This window comes from Dermacentor variabilis, chromosome 7 (genome assembly GCF_050947875.1).
Source record: "Dermacentor variabilis isolate Ectoservices chromosome 7, ASM5094787v1, whole genome shotgun sequence".
In the NCBI taxonomy this organism is placed as follows: domain Eukaryota; kingdom Metazoa; phylum Arthropoda; class Arachnida; order Ixodida; family Ixodidae; genus Dermacentor; species Dermacentor variabilis.
The window spans coordinates 129,536,870-129,555,170 of record NC_134574.1 but is presented as its reverse complement, the minus strand read 5'-3'; the positions used below and the strand labels follow the sequence as shown (position 1 = coordinate 129,555,170).

Below are 18,301 nucleotides of genomic sequence, written 5' to 3'. Positions count from 1 at the left end.
AAATTATTATGAAATCAATAAGCCATCCAGCGCCCCCCCCTCCTCCCCCACGAAATATTTTTCGTTCTGTCCATGCACCGCCGACCAAAGCAACCCCCGGCGCCGGAAATCATTCTGGATTTTGTCTAGAATGGGGTGAGGGGGGTCTTTTTCACCCTCGAAAAGACATTTCGCCACGAGCATCGCGAACTCGGGCTGAATATCGTGGCAGCGGTCATGCATCTGGAGCCACAACGCAAGGAGACCCATCCGAGCACAAAGTTTCAAGGGCGTTTTGATGGCAAGCGGGCTCGTCGCGGCCTCTCGCGGAGGCCTCGGAATTTACGGAGCGCGTGGATTTAAATACCGAAACTTTATGGGTATAACGTTCTCATAAACTTTTGATGCGAAAGGTACATTTCCAAAGTCGTGCTTTAGATTTTCAGTTCCGGAACATTGTGGGTTTAATGTTCTCATAAACATTTGGCGCCAAAGGTGCGTTGATTTTTCTAAATTGCTACATCGGACCATGCAACGAGACAAGCCAAATCAGCACACTCTCAAACAAGTTGGCAAAGCACGCAGCGAGGTCCGATGAGACGAACCGTTGTGGTGGTTCATTTGTGCCGTCATATCACAGAAAAGAATATCAACATTTTTTTTTTCACCTGCGCCAAAACATCCATGTCAAGACCCTAAAGCCAGCAAAGGTAACCACATTCTTATTTACTTTTTTCTACTTTGAGTTTTATTCGCGAGGACACTTTGAGCCTCTTGAATTTTCTTGTTCTCGCTACCCGCGTGCTGCCAGAGCCAGCCAGAGCGCATGCGTTTTTCTCCCGTTGCCCCAACCACTGCGCGGCGCACTTCGATGCGCGTTCGTTTTTCTCTGGCCGAGTGGATTTTGGCCTGGCCGAGTCTTGGACGTTTTCTGGCTAGCAGACGATAAAAAAGAAACAATCGTTGCTCGCCGCCATCACTGTTGGGACTGACGGATTGCAACACGTTCGCTTGAGGGCATCACCTTCACTTCGATGCTATCGCAACCTCTCCGCAAAGTTCCTTTGTCTCGCCGGTGTAGGATACCGAGCAGTATGCGTATGGTTCTCTGTAGACCAAACGTCTCAGGTTTTCTTCGATATTCCTTCGGTCGCCATATTAGGTGCCCAAAGTAGGTATTCGATTGTGGTCAACGTGCTTTCCCTTGCGGTTTTTCTTTTCTTTTTCATTTCGGTGCCCCCGTCCCACATAAGAAAAGAAAGACATTGTTGCGGGGCAGCGAATTGTCGCAGGGTGAAAGTTCGATTTTGTTACTTCTTTTGCGGAACGTAATGGGCCACGGGCTGCTTCAGTTGGCGGTTACTCTTATTACGTCATTGCGATAGCAATTCTACGCGCATTCCTGCCGTCGCCGTCATGTTCAGTATAAAGTCCAAGGAAGATCAAATCGCCACCGCGCGCCGCATGTTGTATGTGCAAGTGAAATCATAGGGCCATGGGGGGGGGGGGGGAGGTAAGCCGACGATGGTGGCTCAGTCTTGTGTGCGCAAGGGAGAAAAGCGAGGAGGAAGCGCGCTGCCTTCCGTCGCGCGCGATGCATGGGGGGGGGGGGCAGGGGGAGGGGCTTAGGATTCCGTGATCTGTGAACCTGTGCTTGCGCAACATGTTTATTTGCCTTGCTTGACGCAACATATACAGTGACTTTTTTCTTAGCTACGTAGATTTCTTGGAGACTTATACGCACATTTAAATATATTGTTGCGTGGTTTTGTGTATACATGCAGTGAACTTTGTTTCCAGTGAAACTATTTTGCCCTTTAACAAGCTGTATCTCCGCATTTGTATATTCCATTGTATCTTCGCATTTATAATGTATATTTTGCAGAACTCCTGCTTTCTATATGCGCTCTCCGTCGCGACTATAATTTCGGTACAGTTACTCACAATACACGACCGGTTACAGCTGCTCCTGTGCAATACATTGGAACAAAGGACAGTGTCATCGAGATATTTCCCCTCGCAATTTCATATGTACAAATCTGTAATCAAGGTTCTTGAATGACAAAGTTTCATTAAAATATTTCTCCTCAGCGTGCCGCAACTACCTACGCGGCAGAATAGGGCACGGAGCGCTCCGCATACTCCGCTCCGGAGACCCCATAACAGAACGACAAACAAAAGAAGAACCAATTAGGCATACGATAGTATGGACGCCGGGACACACGGGAGTGGCAGGGAACCAAGAGGCGGACAGGATAGCTCGAGGGTACACTTATTACCGAGCATCCAACATAGGCGACCTCGAGGAGACCGAACCTGTACCCCAAGACTATTCGGCGATACTAAATTACTACAAGGGCTGCAGAAAGCGGTATCCACCACCGCACAACTCCCTTAGCAGAGAGGACTCTGTCGCGTGGAGGCAGCTACAAACGGGCTCGCACCCGAACATAAACGTACTCAGCAAAATTTATCCCACACAATACAATGACAAATGCCCCTGGTGCCACGAAACACCCACGCTGTATCACATATAACGTGGGCATGCCAGAAGATAGACGTGGTACCCGTTATACCAAACCCGAGTGCGGAGCAACGGGAGGGAGTGCTCTCCAGCGATCGCCAGGTCGACCAAGAAGGTCTGATTCGGCGAGCACAACTGGCGGCAGCATCCAGCGGAGCCCTGGACTAAGGGCAACCGACCGTTGTGCTAGAAGACGGACGATTCTATCTGAAGACCGCAGAAGACCAGCGAATCTAGAGCTGATAAAGTTTTTCACTCACTCACACTCCTCGACTTGTTCATTTCATGGCCTATACGTTTTTTTTTTTTTCATATCAGCGGCATGCGCTGCTTCGCTGGTTTCCAAGTGATATAGTTCTAAAGTTCGTGTGATATTTTCTTTACCTATTAAATAGACAAAAAAACATGGAAGCGTTGATATCACATATTTCTGATACTATATTTGGGACATAGGAATACATTCTTTTATGAAAAAAAATACATATTTTACTTGTCTTGACAGTTCGTATAGCGTTCAATAATCCGTTTGCTGCATCTTACGGCAATGGCGATGCAGTTATTATTAATTTATTTGGTACCTCGACTGATATTATAAGGAGGAGGCCGAGCTGAAATGTGAGAACCTCCCCGAAAGAAATTTCTGGCTACGCCACTGCAATCCGCGTGCGTCGTAGCCACAGAGAAGACCCTGAAAACACAGTTCAGCGTTGAAAATTTATTGGTGAAAATTTATTGTTTCCAGAAACAAGACGAGCAGTTCACCTGACACTCTCAATCGCTCGTGCTCTCGAACTTGGCGTCGCCCGCACGTTGATGTACTCAGAATGAGAATCGATTTTTATTGATATGATTAGAAAGATTACAAGATCTTAATATACAGACTTGTGAAGAACCTTATATGTGTAGTCGGCTTGCTATTCAATGTAAACTAATTTACACCCTAAAAATGAGAAAATGGTGTAAGTCTGTTTATAGCTAGAATTCTTACACCCGAAAACGGGTGTAAGTGTGCGAGTAATGAGCAGATTTACAACATCTCTCCCTTTCATGGGTGTAGGTGTGTGAGTAATGAACATATTTACATCATTTCTCCATTTTAAGGGTGTAAGTGCGTCAGGAATGAATAGATTTACACCCTTTCTCACTTTTATGGGTGTAAATGTGCGAGTAATGAACAGATTTACATCCTTTCTTACTTTTAAGGGTCCGAGTGTGTGAGCAATGAACGAACTTACACCCTTTCTCACTTTTATGGGTATAAGTGTGCGACTAATGAACAGATTCACACCCTCTTTCGCTTTTAAGGGTGCAAATTATTCTAGTGCCCCTTAAGATTCTTATCGCCACCTCTAGCAACCTTCACTTCCTTTTTTTTCGACCGTATATTAGCAGGTCATGGAGTTGTGCGCATCGCTTCGACCTTTATGTATTCACCTAGATGAATGTCCTCCCTTATCTCATATCTAATTATCTATGCACAGAGCCGCGTATACTGCAATCGTCTCGTCAAATCTGCCGCGAAGAGTAACGTCATCGACAACTCGTTCTCGATCTGGCAGCACTTGTCATCTCCTCAGCGCTTATCTTTTTTTTCTCTCGAGTCTTATCTCTCCCTCGCTGTACGGTTGCGCGACAAGGGTTTCTGTCATTGGGCGAGAAGCGAAACGTAAATTCAGCGTTCGTGACTGGGTATATACAGTCGCTACCAAGTTATCTAGGCCAACCAGTCTCGCCGGGTCCGTGGGTCACGAGCATGAAATCTTCAGATGAATAAATATAGAGTTGGAGGAGATGGGATAGGGTACTCTGAAATCGATAACGTCAGCTTGCAGGTATCCTTGAGAAGAAAAGAGGCATACGATCGGTGCATCAGTGGAAGATAACGGCCATGCGGCTAGAGTTGGAACGGAGAATTATACGATTACGACTAAAAATAAATAAGCATAAATAAGAGCGGGGAAGGGGGTAGGGGTGAGAGAAAGACAGCGGTGTACGTTGAAAAGTACACAAATGTGTAGCTGATGTTCTTGTCGAGATTAGGAGAAAGAGTTTGCCAAGTCACTCAATTCGTGGATCCGACAACATCCCATCAGTAAGTGGATAAGTATCTGCAACTGATATAGAGTAAATGGGAAACTCCACGTTTAAGCAGGTTCGAGGAGGCTGTTGCTCAGGCGACCTTGCTAAGCAGGGATTAGTAGTGAGCGAGCAAGCGAAACCTAGGCTGCCTTTAGTCAACGTTTAGAGAAGAGGGACTTGTCTTCCTCGGGGTTGCGTGACGCGTTTTCCGTTGACCCGTACGTGCTTCCAAAACTCCGTAATACCTGTTCTCGTCGACTTTGGAGATTGCTCTAACGTGCGTTTGGCGTGTCCGTGGTTTATAACACCGATGGAATGTTTGCGCGATCACTGTGTTTATCGTATTCCTCGCCCAGCACCAGGATTCTAGGATGCCAGACCGTCATCCGAGGTAACATTCCCCAGCGCGTCACTAAAGTCAGCATCTGTCTCTTTTTCCGCATATTCGACCACATGGAAGGAATCGAGAAATATTGATATTGCGCTTCCGAACTGCATAGGAGATGGAATAACAGAGGACCGTTCTATGCGTGCTGGAAACTTCCAGCGCTCGCTAGGCTACTAACCTCGTTGTCTTTCAGACTACTCGTATATGCATCTGCTTCCAGCCGCGTACAACGATAGTCACTGTATACTCTATCGCTCCTGTTTTGTTAATTGCAATGAAAAAAAAAACAGCACACACGAAACGAAGCCAGAGAGAGATATGAACACTACACTGTGTACCTGTCTCTACTTTTTTTCCCCATTCGTTTGTCTCCTGTTTTCGTTCTAACGAGTTGTGTACCGAACTAGTCCAACAGCAAGTTCTCGTGCAGTGAAACAGGCTTATCAATACACACATTGCCAGTTATTTCCCTCTTCTTTTGCAAACGCAGAGCGCTTGCCTCAGGGCATGTTATCACCCGATAGCGTGTTCCCTCTCTCCGACTATCACTCTATCAGTCTATCACTCCGACTCTGCTTTGTTGTCTGCGCGCTGACGCGCATCCCGGTGGCACAGTGGCTCTGTGGCTGCAGTCCTACTTGCCGAAAAGGAGGTTGAGGGTTCGAGTGCCGGAAGCATTCAACTGTAGGCGGAATGTGAGAGAACGTACACGCAGTTGGGTTTCCGCGTCCCCTTGGGCAAAAGTATACGGACCACAGGGTCGCCGGAAGAAAGAAAGAAAGAAACACAATTTCTTCGTGATTAGCATGCATAGACTGAAACTGACGAGCGGACTGAAAAGTTTTGAAATGCCAAGTTTGCATTGCCTGTCCTCAGTGTCTAAGCTGTATTCACAGGACGAGCAGAAAATCAGCTCTATCGCGTAGTCCCTGGTTCCTATGCTTTTGCTCAAGGGTGTACGTTAAGGGAGTGCACAGAAGTTGCAGACAATCCCACACTTTAGTCGAGCGTAGTGTGTTGTATTCTGTGTACGTTTTGTATGTTTGTTGTGAACGGCATATATCATGCCATTTTTCATCGTGCCCATACAGGTATGTAGCATACAGGTATGTTTCCATGAAACCACTCCAGGATCAATTAACGTCTCCCTCTCTCTCTTCCTTTCTCTATGACGCACGTATAAAGTATGACACTCAATGAGGCTGCGAAACAATATAATAAAACGTTTTAATTTGCCGCTAAAGTAGCGCTCGAGACGCCGTACCAATCGTCATCGACATTATTGTGACGTCGCGACGCGGAGCCATATTTGCTGACGTTGTGTAGCGGTAAGGCAAGGCCCGATGACGTGTTACTCATAAATCAGTGAACGAGACTGCTGCGCTCGGGTGTGGCAGCCGCTGCGATGGCAGGAACGGAGTGAGCCACGCAGTGCATCGTGACGTCACGATGAAGTATCTACTTCCTGAATAGCGAAACCAAAACTGGTTTTTAGAAAACAAAATATCGTAGTACGTTATTCAGGGCGCTCTAGCGCTTGGTGCATTTTTTTCCTACTTAACGGATTAGATGATACAAGCGTTCATCGAACGTAAAAAAAAAAAAAATGACGTCAGGAAGTATACGTCAGTGCTCCTTCAAACAACTCTAGGTAGCAAGTGAGGGAAAAGGAGGCTGCAGGTAGTATGGGCAAGATTTATTTAAACGTCGTTTGACTACAAAAACGTGTATCACCCGGTGGGTGCAATATCGATCGCAGTAACTGTATCATCGTCATCATCCTTTTTATGTCTACTGCCGGGGGACGAAAGCCTCTACTACCGATCTCCAATTACAACTGTGTCTTGCGCTAGCGGACCCCATGTTACGCATGCAAATTTCCAAACGTAATCACAGCACCAGTTCTCTGGCGTCCTCGACTGCACTTGGCTTCTTTCGGCACTCATTCTGTGGCTTTTAAACGGACCACCAGACCACCATCCACGCACCACCACAGACGCATTACATGGCCAGCCCATCTCCATGTCTGCTCTCCACTCCATACCGCTCTCTTCCTGTCTCTTAACGTTACGCCTAACATTTTTCGTCCCAGCGCTCACGGCGCGGTCCTTGACTTGTTCTCAAGGCTCTTTGTTAACCTCCAAGTTTCTGCCCCCTATGTTAGTACCGGCAGAAGGCAATTACTGGGCACCTTTCTCTTCAACGATAGCGGTTTTGTCAATGCCCCCCGTATGCGCTCCAACCACTTTTTTAAAGATTCCATAACTATTCAGCCGTGTAACTACATACTAACTATACACCTCAGAGGAAATGTTAACAGCCGCGTGATCCTTCTTCTGCGTACACTCCACCGCCACTCCTCTGACCACCGAGCTTCGCGCTATCTGAGACCTCCTTCACTCGCTCACCTCTCACTTCTCTCTCTCTCTCGCCTGCCACTTCACTCCAGACTACTCACTTTCCCCACACTCGCTTCTCGCTTGCAGCGTGTGGCAACCGGCCCCACCGGGGGCATTCGAATCGCGACACCGCGCACCTCTCCGCATCGTCTAGTCTCTCTCTCACCCCACCCTCTCTCCCCCTCACCTTCTTTTTATTCGCGTTCAGTTCTGCTGTACGCCTCGTGTCGCGTGGAGGCGCGCCGGGCGCGCTTTTGTTAACACTCGTCGTCACACAACGCCGAGCGACCCCGGCGTGACAGTCACACATACACACACATAGTCATCGCCTCCTTCCCTCATCGTTCAATTCGTCTTCACCTCACATTACCTCATCTCGCTCGCTCATCACAGCAGTCGCGGGTGCTGCTCCGTTCCATCACGCTCCGAGAAAACAGCCGTCCCTGTCGGTCAGCGTCGCCGACTTCGCTGGGCGACCAGCGACATTTGGGTTCGACAGCTCTTCGTTGACAGCGCAGTTTCGTCGCCCGATCGAGCGTCTCGGCTTTCCTCGTCCTCCGACCGATCTTGCCGCTACGATCTCGCGGATCAAGCACCCGAAGAAGCACTCGTTCAACGCCGACCGCTCATCGCCGAAGCACTTCGTCTTGATCGCCGATTGTCACAGTTAGTGTCGTGGTGCGTCCGTCTCCAGGAGCCGCGAAAGAAGAAGTCCAGCAAGTTCGGATAATATATCCACTAGTGCGCTCCGTCCAAGCTGTGACACTCTGCTACACTGACGCTACGACACGTCTTCGTTTTACAACAGTGTGGTGTGCACAGTCCAGGAGAAACTACGTCGTGGTGTAACTGTCGAGGATCGGAAGCACGGTCGCGGAGGGAATATTTGGGTCAGTTATATATATATATATATATTTTATTGGTGCATTGTGTGTTTGACTGACGTTGGATCCTCGGCCTGCGCATCTGCGTGGAAACGCTACAGGATTTGACGCGACACTATCCGGCTGCGGCTGCTGCGACGTTTGGTGGAGCCACCGAGGTATTCCGAAGCAGGAAAAAAAATCGTCGTCTGGTCGTGCTCGTTTTCTTCTGCGCATTTCGCGATCTGTGCTGCCCCCTGTACGCTGTCGATCGAGGAAGGATTGAGCATTGACATTTGAGGTGAGTGGAGTTGTATTTTTTTTTTTTTTTTTTGTAGCATCTACCGGTCTTGAGTCGTTTCGAGTACGGCAGTTTACACGGCGTGGGTATGACGAGTGTAGCCCATTTGTGCGTCGTTATGACGAAACGTGTTATAACAAACTAATGCATATAACGAAGTTATCGCGATTACCCTAGGAATTCCCCACATGTATCTGCGCAGTTAAGATTTTCGTATCGGCGCTGTCTCTCCGGGGAACGTCTTTGGCAAATTAAATAATTTGCTGGAGCTACCAAATCAAAGAAAAAGGGAAACTGTGTACCGCGCTGCGTCCTTGGCTTTCCAAGGAAGTTTACAGGCTTTACAGGTTATATATATGTGTATATATATCTCACGATACTGTAATGTAGCTGCCCCTTATGCGTTGAATAGGGGGTCCCTCTTCTCGGCAGCAGAAATGGTCCAAAACAGCACCAGCGCCGACGCTGCGACCTGGTGTCACGGACATCAGATAGTGTGCAGACGATCCGGCTTGCTTGCAGAAGTCAAGGTTCATTGGACAAACAGGGAACACTGGGCTTTTTCGATCATCCGTCACTGACAGTCCCGGACTGCCCGAGGCGGTGCTTTCAGCCAATGAGCGTTGCAAACGCATTGCAGTCCGGGACAGTCCAGGACGACAAATCAAAGAGGCCCATTGTCTTTCCCCATTTTATTTTTCTTCGTTTGGAAGGGGGAGGCCGTGAGGGGGGCTGCTCCTTGTTCCTTCAACTTCGCGCGAAGGAGCAGAAATCAGAAGAGAGTGTGGATTGAAATCACTCGCCACGAATCTACTGCGTTGCTTTTGCTGCTAGACCAATCTGAATGCATCATTGCCAGCTTCGCTCGGCTTCTGAAATATATCTCTCGACCGTCGTTGCGAAATCCGCGCGTTCGCCTGTTATTGTTCCGCCTATCTTCTCATCTCGCAATCCTCTTCGCGTGGAGTCTTCGATCGCTGATAAGTTTCGCGGTAATTCCAACATTATTTATTTACGCTTATACTACTCGCGCTCGTACGCGGCTCTATTTGGCCCGCGTTGCCTTTCTAAGTCGAGCGCGCTAAGTTTCGACGGCGTGTGCACGTTTTCGTGAACTTGTTTTGTTCACGAAGGTTATGGTCAGAAGTTCAGAAGGTTATGGATGCAATGAAGACCACTTGGTTGGACAAACATTTCATTTTTTTATTCTTCGTCTGCATCGTCTTTGGAGCACAGTTCATCTGTATAGACGGCCACATACAAATGTTTAATGGCAAGCTCTTGCAGAAGCACCAAGCAACTGACAGCATTAAAGAAAAGAAGAAGATAGAAACAAACATAATTTCTTCGAATGCGAAACATGTATGCAGATTACACAGAAGAGTGCCACGGAATGTATTAGTAGAAATGCCAATAATTCAATGGGCGAAAAGAAAAGTGATAATAAATACCGAACACGACATTGAAGAGCCTCCAACGACCAAATAATAGGCTGCGAAGTCCTACACCCATAATAGGGTGACTAAAGACCGTGCAAAAATTGTTAGCAAACTACGATTCGCACCAAGGATGCACACAAAAAAGCGCACTATATTTTTTCACTGCTGCAGGAGCTTTATTGCTCGCTTTCCTTTTACTCTAACCTATGGCATGTGTTTCACGAGGCGAGAGCTCGTCATTTCCAAAATTTATCGCACTCCTGTAGTGGTTGCAACGCAAAACAAAAGTTCAACACAAGATTAGCGGTGTGACTATGATGAACGAGCACATACTTTTCCTCCTTTGCTTGCTCAATTCCGGTACCCGACTGGAATGACAATTCTAAAGCGGACGCAATACGTAAATGCAAATTTTCTTGGCCTCCATTCAAGAGCAAAAAAAAAAATGTGAGAACTGGTTTGGAAGAGGCGATCGGAACCATTCTATACAGGCACTGCTGAGGTGCGTTGCATTAGTTAACACCACGGTGACGGTGGCTCGGTGCCCAAGGGTTAGAGCCGATTGAGCACGAGGTCGCAGGTTCGATCCATAGAAGCGTGGCGCCAACATTGCCAAGGAGAACTTCAATGCTTACACGAAGAGCAAAAAAAAATGTTAGGATGTTATAGGAATTTTTCTGGCTTCGTGAGGAGAGTGGGTTGACGCAATAGCTGTGCGTTTGTTGGGCAATCGCGACGCGTATGCCTTTCATTGATTTCACTGCGTCAATTTAAAGGAGCTCTGTGCCTTTGGATTGCGCGTCCTCGTTTACTTATCTCTTCAGTTCAAATGCTACTGTGCTGTGCGGTCACAGTGTGCGGCGACAGTGACCAACTGCGAATGTATGTCTGTGCTCCTTTCTTTCTTCATCTTTACTTTGTTATCACTTTATTCCCCCTCCCCTCGTTCCCCAGCGTAGGGTAGCAAACCGGATCTTCCCCTCTGGTTACTTTCCCTGCCTTCCCCCTTTCCCCTCTCTCTCTCTCTCTCTCTCTCTCTCTCAAATTATTCATATTGCACCAGCAAAATGTGGCACTCCCGCAGGTGGAAATCATTCGTGAATACAGGAGAAGACAGAAGCACAAAGTATACAGACACAATTGGGTCCGCAATTTTGTACGCCTGCCTTTTAATACCACGAGTTGCTTCCCAGCACGCTCAGCTTTCTGGAAGCCGTTTCGAAGAACTCGAGGTGGCCTGTAGGCACCGGAATAGCGTCGGTAATTCTCCGAGAAATACGGGTCAGAGGAATTTTAAAAAGAATAATTTTTAAGACATTGCTTCCTATATGGTTGTAACTAACGAAGAATCGAGCCTCGTCATTCGTGCTATCCTTCTCGGTGAGCGCGAACAGTCGACAGCACAACGTGTCCTGTCGGCGGCGGCGTTCACACACGGGCGTCTAACAGAGATCGCGCGACCAACCGCTACGCTATACTGGCGGCCGAGGAGGAACGACTCGCGGCAACCGCGACGTTCACATCCATCGCCGCGTCGAAATGTCTCGCGATCGCTTCCGTTCACGTCTGTTCGCGCAACCACGGTCGTAGTGAAATAATCATCAACGTATCTCGACGTCCTACTACTGCGCTGATGATTGGTTCAACAACTTTGCAAATACGGTCGCCACGCAACTGAAGAATCTGTCTTCGAGAGACTTCACGAAATCGGTCGCTTTTCAGGAAATGCGACTTCTTTTTTTTTTTTTTCGCTGCGACCACCTAGGTCGCGCGACCTCTTGTCAGTTGCACCGGTGTGAATGTACGACTTCATCTTGCGTGTCATCGTGTCACGTTGGTTGTTTCAAGAACCGTACCCAGCTTCTCTATCTCGTGGATGGGAAAGCGGCACCGCGGTAGCTCAACTGGTCTGAGCATCGCATGCCTAATGCGAAGACGTGGGATCGTTCCCCGCCTGCGACAAGTCGATTTCTTCATCCACTTTCATTGCCATTAATTTATCATTTTTATAATTGAGTTAGTAAGCACAAGTAGTATATCCTATGTTGTCCTTGGTGTCTTTCTTAGCATCTCATTATATATATATATATATATATATATATATATATAATCTACAGACCCGGAGAGGTAAACGGGTAATCTGTAGACCCGAAGAGGTAGTTGTCGCTGCCTTCGGAAAAACAGTGCATGTGCCGACTACATGAGCGGCGCGTTGTAAAAGGGTTTCCTTTTTTTTTTCTTTTTTTATGCCGCGCATGTTACATATGCTCTGCTTTGTGCATTGTTTCTTTCTCACGTGTGGTTCGCGTTGGTCATCGTGTTCGTTCTTGACTTTGCTTTTCGACATCTGCACGTTCCTGCTGAATGTATCAAATTTCTTTGTGTGTTCGATACAATGACTTTCAGCATATACTGAGCTTCGACTGTCTACGCTATAGGAAGCGTGGCCGCTTCGCCAATTGCATGAACCGCGCGCCGCTCGAAAAAAAAAGAAAAGAAAAGAAACAGCGGGCGCGCGAACACGCCTATCGAACCTCCGGCAGCATTGCACACGGCGATACATAGACCCAGTCTCGCCTCGTGACTCAATTCGCTCCGTTAGCAGCCTAAAGGCAGCACTGATCGGGACTGCGGAGTAATTTGTTTAGGTTTCCGTGAGCGTTGAACGATGTTAATCTGTTTCATAACTTTGCCCGCTTTAAAACAGTATTATGCTACCTACTGAAAAAAAAAAAAATCCGTTCGCACCATCTCTAATAATCCCATATGAATACATGGGAATTCCGTAAATAAAGAAGCAACACGTTCCCGTATATCATGCGGGAAATGTCCGATATGAACATTTCGCGGATCACATATTAAGAAGCTGTATGTTCCCATAGTGTAACATATAGGCCTTGTCCCATCTGACCCCCGTATTAACATTAGGAAAGTAGGGGAATTTATATTGTATCTTCGTATGTTCATATTTGGTGCATATTTGGTATGGGCCATATGCGTTTTCTTTCGATGGGGCAGCCCACCTGAAGATTTTACCCTTATTGAGTGTTCCGCAGGGGCACCATGTATCACCTATCAAGTGACTCGTCATGGCTGCTGTGTGCATTCTTAACACTTGCAGAGACAGTGAGATCAATACTTTATATATATATATGTATATATATATATATATATATATATATATATATATATATATATATATTGCCATCTCCTCTTAATTTAGGAACACGACATAACATCATTGTCAAACAGCTGATCCTTCGTTCTCTTTTAGAATGACAGCGTTTCCGGAAGACTGTGCCATCATACTCTCTTTCGGCTTCCTATATCGCTCTATCTTTCATTACTGTATAGTCGGCGACGACCTGATGAGTACCGCTGTCAGACTCAGAGAGACATATCATTGTGGACGTGTCAGTCAATCGCGTTCGCCTAACTTCCGCGACGTCATAAGGGCGGCGTACTTCTACGTCATACATTCCGGACTTCTCGCGAACTGCGTTTTTTTTCTAGCGCGGACGCACAGAGCGACAGATGCAATGCAATGCAGTCTTGGGGGCGGAGCTTTTCCCCAAACTTGTAGGTTGCCGTCGAACATATTTGTACAACCTTCCCGCGACGCTGTTCTGGCCGCTACCCGTGCCAGTCTCATTAGTGTGGGCTTGTCGAAAATCTGCTTGTGCATTGTGCTCGTTTACTTTCTCGGCATCCCTGCGGAATCGCTTCATATCTCTCTTCCAAAGAACGCCCCAATTTCCTTCTTTTTCTTTCTCTTCTTTTTTTTTTTGCTTTTTCAAGAGCATGCGTGTGCTGCTGTATACGACGCAGTTGTGGATGCGACGCATGTTTTCAATCGTCGCGATGCAATCTCTCTTGTCCCGAAGATTACTTGTTGTGCATCGCACCAGCGCGTTCCGACTCCGTAATCTAAATAATGTATAGTGGCAGATCTTCTCTCTCTCTCTCTCTCTCTCTCTCTCTCTCTCTCTGTATGTTTCCCACAGCCGGTAGCGAAGATTAATTATCGAACGAGCGAGAGAGGGCGAAGAAAGCGGTGAAGGGAGAAGGAGTAAGGAGGTGGGGAGAGGGAGTAAGGGGGTGGGGGAAGGGGGAGGCGCAGTGGACGCGTAGTGCAGTAGTAGTGCACCGGGCACGCGTGCCGGCGCGTTTCGTGCGTCCCATTTCCGACCGCACATTTGAAACCAAGTCCAAAGGCGGCGTTACTGCGAGAACGCGCGCGGCGACAGCGCACAGCGCGCGGCAGTTGGATTAGGCAAGCACACAGCGCCGATGAAGAACGTCATCGAGCGGACGACCGAACGAAGGCCTCGAATATGCGCGTCGTGTTGCGTCTCGTGTCGTCGTGTTGCGCGTCGCCTTCCCGCAATCCACCCAGAAAAAAAAGAAACGTTATCCGGGGCCGGTCACCGCCGACCCAGCTTGTTTCTTTTCACCCTGTCACGCTTTCCATAAACAACACCCGTGCTTATATGAATAAACGCCTCTGGCATATGCTATCGTAAGCGTTTATGTTGCCTTTATGTTGCGTTTCTGTTGCCTTTACGTTGCGTTTATGTTGAGTTTATGGCGAATTTATGTTGCGTCTACGTTGCGTTGCTGCTTACCAGAGCGCTATTCTCGCTACTTAACTATTCGTTCTGGGCTCTACTGCACCAATCTTGCGTGCGTAACTAAGCAAACACACAGAACTGAAAGCCATGGGATCCGCTCGGGGTCAGCGCAAACTTTCTACTGCAGCAAGACAGGTCGTTCTAACGATGTCGTGGTCTAGCGCGCACTTTAAGTTTTTTAAACTCTCTGTGACGGCGTCGACCCGTAACTCGTTCGAGTTGCTGCGCGCGTTGCGGGTTGGTTGCCCATTGTCGAAACGTCGGATAATGGCGGCGCGTTTCCTCCTTCCACCAGCGGCCGTTAATCGGAACGTCGGGAGTAAACTTTTGACGGGACGAAACGAGCTCGCGTATACGAACGTCAAGCTGCCCGAAAAAAAAAAGAAAGAAAGGAGAAACCCAGTCGGCTATACACACCGTACAACACATCCCGGCAAAAAAAATACCGCGAACCGAAAGTACACCTGCGAACTGCTGGTGGTCCGTGTAATCTCTTTCTTCCCCCCTCCCCCTCCCCACCCGATTAGCCGGCTAACGCCATCCGAGGTTTCGCAGCCGGTATATAAAACTTTGAGAGGAGCAGCCGCTTGCGGCATATGCCGCCGACTTAGCGGCCGTATGCTACGCGATGCGTGGTTTCAATTATTCTCCCGACGTCCCTTGTTCGTTCACGCTGGAACCAGTGGCTTTTTGCGCGCGGCGTGGCGTCTCGGGGCAAGGGGAAGGCGGGGGGGGGGGGGGGGGGAGGAGGGACGCGTGCTGTGAATACCGTAGTAAACCGGAGCCTACTCGTCGGTTCGCTGGCTGCCTCTGTGTTGGCAGTGCTTTTCCTTTTTGCTCTTGCCGGCGCCATAGCGTCTGGGAGTTGGTTTCGTAAATTGATTGTTCCTTCGCGAAGAAGCAGGTTTTTCTTTCTTTTTTCTCCTGTGGCTAATAGCCGATCGCCCGCTGATGTTCCCTTTGTTTAGCCATTCCTAACCTGTGTCGTGCCGTGCAGGTTCGGAATGCACCCTGCAGTGCGCTATATATAAGGTTCCAGACGTGACGAGGCTGCCAATATGCCGGACGTTTCCAGCGTAGTCTTGAAGTATTTCTTAAGAGTGCAGTAACGATTTAGAGTTATTTAGTCGCTGTGTTGCTTGGGTTTTTCTTTTCAGTGTTTTTTTCGCCCTGGCGTACATAATTGTTCCGAAAATTACGTCTTCAGATTATCACTGAATCAAAGAATATCGCTGTATAACCCTTTGGTTAGCTATAATTCGCTGATAACAACTTCTTCGTTTACGTTAGAGAACAAATGTTGTATCTGCGGAAATGAAGCCAGACACTGGCATATATATGTATAATCACTGTAGTCTTAATACGAAGCTAAATAGAAACAATAAAACATTGCAGACTATTAAAAGTATTATTTCAAAACTATATTTTCATCAATTTCACGGTAAGAGGCTGTTAGATGGAAACGAAAATAAAAAACCGAAATTTCTTTATCTTCTTTTAATATTGTGTTAAGCCCCCAGCACCGCTACGTCAGCGTGACGTCACTGATTTCAGAGCACTTTCTCGTATTTGGGTCCGTCCGTGGCGCAGCAGAAGTTCTCGAAACTTGGCAAGTCCGGCTCTTTAGCTCTAATAATACGAGGTACTGCATATCTAGAGTTAAAAATGTTAAAAGATGTCAAAATCCGTGACACACGTCATCAGAAATCCGTGACCTCACGGCGAGATAACGCGGGAACTTGAAAGCGAGACAATCGTCCGTGAAACTGCGCCCATTGCAGGTACTTCTAAAGCAGATATGAAACTGATGCATGACGCAAGACTCTCAAATATATCGCTAAGTAGTGAGTAAGAAGGACGGAAGGAAGGAAGGAAGGAAAAAGTGGAGTAGGAAAGACGGGGAGGTAACCAGTTTAGCTTAACCGGTTTGCTACCCTACACATGGGAGCGGGATGGGGGGATGAAAGATGGGGAGGAGAGAGAGAGAGAGAGAGAGAGAGCACATAGCACAGCACACACATCGTCAGTTAGAGTCCATCACTCTTGCGTGGTACGTGATATCACTGTCACAGCCGCTTGTCCAATCCCGTCTCTTTCAAAAACCGAAGTAGTCCCTTCGTCGCCTTCAGCTGCGAAGCCTTCTGTCTGCGGCATGTGAAAATCGTTTCGAGAGACAATGGTCTAGTGAGTAAGACTTTTCCAAAGCACTCCTGCACAATGCAAGAGTTTCGTGTGCGCCGCCAAATGGCGCTTCACGTTTTTTGACGCTGAAGATGATTTAGCAGATGCAGTTTGCAGAACTCCGCTTCCGTTCCTTGTTTTTTTTTCGTTTATTGTTTTCTTTAACTTACCGCGTTTCAGCCCTAAATCAATATTCTGCTTCCTGCAGCCAGTAGAATGGAGCCTTCTATCATAAACATAACGGAATTTATTGAAATCGGTTAAGCGGTTGTGTAATGATGAGAGAATTTCTGCGTTTTACGCGCATTTCAAATAGGAAAATTGGAGCTGGCCCCGAATCAGGCCTTCCTCCCGAGCCTCCATTCCAACCCAGATGAAGCCGCTTAGGGAGACGGCTTCCTTTATTGAGATGCACATCCACGTCAAGAACGATGCAGTATACACTTTTGTTCGCCCGAGTAAGATGGCGGCTGCGCATGAAACATGCCCGGATAAGCTCGTCGGGAAGCTGGCCTACTATCAAGAAATAGTAACAGCGGCTTTCCTTCTTCTTCTTCTTTTTTAATAGTGTTATCTTATGGCAGAGATTGATCTCAAACAAACACGCGAACGAACAAACAAACAAACAAGGGCACGCATACGTAAAATAGTCTTTCTGCGGTGTTACGTGCCAAAACCAGGATGTGAGTACAAAAATACCAAGCACGCCCTATAGTGGGGGAACACCGGGTTGATTTCGACCAGTTGGGTTTCGTTAGCGCGCACCCACCGCGCGGGACACAGCAACGCCACCTATAGATAGCACAAGGCCCGTTCACTTCCATCCTGCACCTCATATGCTACTGGCCCGACTACCATATATGGTAGTCGGGCCAGATTCTAGAATGATGCATGCCCATTAGATTCTAGAATCTAATGGGCATGCTCCCGCGGGTAAGCCGCGGCGATCATGGCGTCACCGCTTTCGTCACGCCAGCCTCGGTGACTGGAAATTTCGGGCCGGTAGCATGACGTCATGGGTCGGAGTGAACAGGCCTTGTGCTATCTAGGTGGTGTTGGACACGGGCGATATCTTTTTTCTTTTTTTTTTTTTTGCATTTCGCCTCTATTGAAATGCGGCCGCCGCCATTGCTGCGGGGATTCGGCCGCGCGATCTCCTGCTTAGCAACGCATGCGCCTGAGCAACTACGCCACCGCGGCAGGTATACACGCAAAGTTCTGCGCACGAGTCCATAAAGGCAAGGAGGTGAGCACAACATGCGCAAGCTCGCAAAAACACCTCGAAACGCGCGCGCGCGTTCCGTAAAACAAGAAAAAAAAAGTGCGAGATAGACTCCGCAAAGAGGCGCAGAAATCCAGTTTGGCTAGATTGTAAGTCGCGTTGTGTTTTACATACATTCGCACGCGAGCGAGCGCGTAAATAAAGTGCCAGCATATTTTTGTCGACGCATATACGGTATAAGTCGCAAACGTACGTTCCAAATTGCGTTATAATATATTCCTGCTCGGAGCTGTCT

General features: G+C 47.8%; 1 protein-coding gene across 2 annotated transcripts in view; it reads left to right on the top strand.

Moving 5' to 3' along the window:
* The window catches only part of LOC142587915 (sperm-specific sodium:proton exchanger-like), a 289,836-nt gene that overhangs the window by 163,469 nt on the left and 108,066 nt on the right, over nucleotides 1-18,301 (top strand). The window contains exon 1 of one of the 2 annotated variants that reach the window (XM_075699285.1): nucleotides 7,586-8,533. The exons of the other annotated variant lie outside the window; for it this stretch is intronic. The gene's annotated coding sequence lies outside the window, so the exon portion shown is untranslated. Of the gene's footprint in view, nucleotides 1-7,585; nucleotides 8,534-18,301 lie in introns of those variants that run through there. 2 annotated transcript variants of the gene reach the window in all.